Here is a 4,662-nt window from a genome sequence, read left to right as displayed (position 1 = left end):
CATATAGGTGGGTGCAATCAATGAGAACGAAATTGCAATTCACATATATATAGACTTTACCAGGCCCAAAAATTGTTGGATTGTGAGGTGGGGGTGAGTAGTGGTACCATTCTCATAAATTACAGCTGCAAAATTTTTGTATTTCAATTTAACATACTCCAACAGTCGTTGTAGTCCCCATGCTGATATAATCCCTCCATCACCTTTCAGCCTAGCAAAATCCTGGTTAAGAGTCCACATTTTGGTTAAGATGAATTTCCTCTAGCTTTTCAAAACTCAGGGTAATAAGTTCATACGATATCTTACTTTTAGTAACACTCCACTTGGAACTGCAACAAAAGAAGGGACCCAATGTCAATAAAAGTTTGTTTCGAAATAAGAGTGACAGAACAAATTATATATGGTTCCGACGAAATAATTTACTCAATGTGCACTTGATCTATTGGACATGCAGATAATGATAATGTCATAATGATACTCAAATTAATCAATCATCACATAAATTGAGCAACAACAATAGTACCCAAATCTCTGTCAATAGAAACAAAATCATACCTTTCTTCTTTTTCTGGCATTTTTTAGATCATTATATTCTTCTTATATTCTTCTTCTTCAGAGAGATTTTGATAAAGAAGCAACACTGAACAAACATGAGAGGAAGTTGGGACCTTTTTTTTATTTTTTCATTGGTTTTAATAGGGTGAGAACGGCGAACAATTGAAATTGGGAAAATAGGGCGTTTTTTTTTTTTTTTTCTGTCGAATTATTGGAAAAGCTGAGGTGTCTACCTCAGAGAAAAAAAGGGGGCTGGCGTGGCTTCCTGGGAGCATTCTCAACTGCTCAGTATTAATGGTCTTTGATATCTAGAATTACAGCTAGGCCAAGTATGATGACTTCCTACCTATAATGTTGGAGAGCGGAGGTGGCATTGTCCTTGTCTTCGGTAGTGCACACATTCTTGAGAAGCTCGTCAAGGTTCATACTCCCGAGGGGTTTCCCCAATAATTGGTTTTGAACCTCATCGAGGGTGAGACTGTAAAAGGAAGTTTGGCAAGACAAAGGAAGGAATTGAGAGTTGTGCTGCTGCTGGTGACCGCTATCGGCTTGAGAACCCATGGGATTCCTATTGCATTCTCTTTGGGCAGCCCACTCTGGACAACTATCTTCTTCATCAGTGCATTCGTCGCTGTCTGATTTCAATGAGATCTTCATTCTGTCAAAATCCCTTAAGTAGAAGCATTTAGTGGCACACCACTTCTCACCCTGAAGAATAGGGCATCTAGCATTTGAGCTGTTTTCATCCGGTGCTGTGTTGGGTTGCACATTAAAGAAGAGAAGAGCATTCCCTTTAAGTGGTTTGATGGCATAACTTGTCCTTGCACACTCAGACCATGTATCTTCCTTCGGTTGGCTATTTTTTAGGCCCGGCAGAGATAATGTAGTTATTGCCATTCATAAATTAGAATTGGAATAATAGCCAATAAGTAAATAGAAGTAGTGTTGAGGAATATCCTTCCAATCATATACCTCTGATTTACGGAAGAGAGTCTCGCCACCATGAGATACATTTGATAGATACAACACTACTGTTGCCATCAATGACTCATCAAATCCCAATCTAGCTTTATTGCCATAGTAATCAAGACGCTCTCTAGTATCTTCATGAACATAATGCATAATTTGCACAGGCTCACTATTCTCTGTAAATACGAACATATTTTCATATGTACATGTACACGATCAAAGGCAACAACGATATAACAAAATGAAATTGAGGCCTAGAATCTGAAGAGACTAACAGAAGTACAATACCTTTAGGAAGAAAAGTTCACCCAGAAATATGGTCCTCAATCCTCGCTATAATATCATCCTTGACAACAGAATAAAATTAAATGGTTTATCAATTAAAAATGTGATACTGAAAAATCTCAAAATGTCAAACCCTAACCCTATAAGAAGACGAGGAGGAGGAGGAGGAGAATGAGATCGTTGCAAGAATCGAGATTGAAGGGGAAGGCAGGAAGGCTTTATTGTTTATCAAGCTAGGTTTTTCTTTTTTTTTTAAAGGTCGGGGTGGGGTTTTGAGTTTTGATGAAAGGTTTTTTTTATCTTTTTCTTTTTTCATCGGTCGTTGTTATGCGAATAGTTCCCAAAACTGGGCGTGAGTTTGTTTTTTTTTTTTTTTTTTTGCGAATCATTGTAAAAGCTGAGGTGTCCACCTTAGACAAAAAAGGGGGCTGAGGTGGCTTCCTAGGAGCATTCGTCCAAAACTGTTGCGTATCAAGCAAGGGTAATTGACCGTGGGGAAAAAATCCGGGCATCTGTGGCCAAAAGCCCATTTTCTTGTAGTGAAGGTGAAAAAAGTAGGGATTTAATCAATTGTGTACCTAAATCCTTTCTCTCCCAATTAAGGCAATGGTAACGGTGGCATGGAAATCAATACAACATCGACAATCTTCGATTTGGTGATCAACGCATTGATTAGCTAATGATTTGGTACATTGATAGCTTATACGACAATACGACATTGGTACAAATACACTCAAAAATAATCCAAGCCCTGAATTGAAATTGGATATATGACATATAAAAAAAATGACTCAAAAAATCAACAAAGGACTCAAATGATAAAAAGGCAAACAAAATTTAGAAATGAATAAGTCTCATTGTAAAGGTACTAACTCTTATAGAAAGAAAGAGGACCTGGAGTGTATTGGACTTGGAAAAATGAGGCCCCACTAAAGAGAGAACAAATGAAAGTGTTTGCATGCCCTTTGTACTCATGAAGAGGTTGCACCTTTTGAACCAAAAATACCTGAAAAGTGCAATGCTTTAGTAAGTTAGTAACAAATAATTCAAAGTTAAAACTAAATTATTTAATAAAATATTTAATTAATATATAAAAAAAATTGACATTTGGACCTTAGAGAGGAGAATTCTTGCTCCAACATGTTTGTTATCCAAGCCAAATGTATTATAACACTCATCACTACCAAGTGTTTGTCCATTAACAACACGAAGATTTAAAATAAATAGCTCCAATAAAGTTTCGTTTACCTTCATTATCGAGTTTAATTTAAAACTATTATCTCGCTAGGTCCAAGTCTGGTACCCTCTAAAAAGTGGAGCTAAGTTATTCTTTACAAAACCTCCAGAAAATGGAACTGAGATTTTCAACAATTTTATCCGGAGTTCTACTTTTGGAATAGTTACAGCATCTGGGTCATCCAGTACAGGAATTGCACAACCTAGTTGCAAAAATATCAGAATATTAACTTAGAATTGCAATTTAAAGGGTATAAAAGGCATGTACCTCCAAACACTTACGATGTTGTGGTTTTGGTAACAGCCTCATTGTATCCAACATCACAATTACCTTGCTATCTTTATTAAATATTGCTGCACACACCAAAAAGGTTTGGGGAGGAGGTTTTAGATAAAGAATTATTACTTAGGGAAATGCTAAAAATGCTGAAGCACGCATTACTCTTCTGATCATACTCTCAAACCACAATCAAACAATCAACAAAACAACGAAAGGGTATAACGATACAGTTTTAAACATACCTGAAAAGAAACTAATAGAAGATTGGCAAGACCAGACGTGAAACAATAACACGGTGAGAATGAGTAGCATCCATACAATGCCCATGGCAAAAAACAAACGAATAAAACCCTTCTTCCAAATAATCTTCATTGGATAATTTGGTGACATTTGTCCAGAAGGAGATAAGAAAGCATTTAAAACATCTGCCATTCACCATACAACTCACTTAAACATTTGAAACCGCGCAATACATATCGACCATAAAGCATGTGTTTTTACCTTTCGTTTGCTGAATATTACGATCTCCTCTACGGTTAAGCTGCAGAGAAATGAGCTGTTGAGCTTCTATGTCCATTCTTCAAGGTCTGTTTGTTGAGATTATGAGAAAACGAAATTACCCATTCACTGTTTCACCTTCTTTCTTCAAAACCCTTTTTTTATTTGGAATTATTTTGCCTCACTGGATTGAGTGAGAGGAATCTGAAGAGGGAGATTCAAGGAAAAGAGCCTGAAAATGAGGGGTTTTGTTTCTATTTTTGGGTTATTATTTCCGCAAACAATTTTGAAAGGATCTTTGGCAAATAAATCGAAGTAACATCTCTAAGATAAGATATGGGGGGAGTTTTTGGTTTTCTGCTCCTATCGTCGAGAGTTTTTTATTTTTTTTTATTTTTATTTTTTCTCTGGTAACAACCGAACAATTGAATAGAGGAGAAAAGGGCGTAGATTTACTTTTTTTCCAGCCGAACTTTTGTGAAATCCGACGTGTCCAATTTAGAGTAAAAAGGGGGTTGACATGTTTCACTGGGAGCATTCTCGACTGTTCAGTATTAATGGTCTTTGATTAGGTAACGGATAAAGTGACATACTTACGCTTTGTAAACGTTAATAATTGTTTAACGGTTAAAAAACGTTACTAAGTGAAAAATGAATTCGTTACAAAATCACCTTTTTGGTGTAGTGCCCTTTCTTGGCAACCGCTAATACCCAAATCAATTGTCGAGATGGATCAATGACTCTTTCCCTTTGAAATCTGTCTGTGGAAGTTAACATGTTTAGACTCAAGCATGGACAACTAGGTTTGTCTGTAGAAGGAGAAGTGAAGTTTATTGGGA

At 36.5% G+C, this 4,662-nt stretch overlaps 1 pseudogene; it reads right to left on the bottom strand.

The window, feature by feature from the left end:
- Nucleotides 1-897: 897 nt before the first annotated feature.
- Nucleotides 898-3,902, bottom strand: LOC147476991 (putative prolyl 4-hydroxylase 6; annotated as a pseudogene).
- Between the last annotated feature and the right edge of the window lie 760 nt (nucleotides 3,903-4,662).

Source organism: Coptis chinensis, chromosome 9 (assembly GCF_015680905.1).
Source record: "Coptis chinensis isolate HL-2020 chromosome 9, ASM1568090v1, whole genome shotgun sequence".
NCBI lineage: Eukaryota > Viridiplantae > Streptophyta > Magnoliopsida > Ranunculales > Ranunculaceae > Coptis > Coptis chinensis.
Note: the sequence above shows the minus strand (reverse complement) of the source record. Positions and strands in the feature narration are given on the sequence as shown.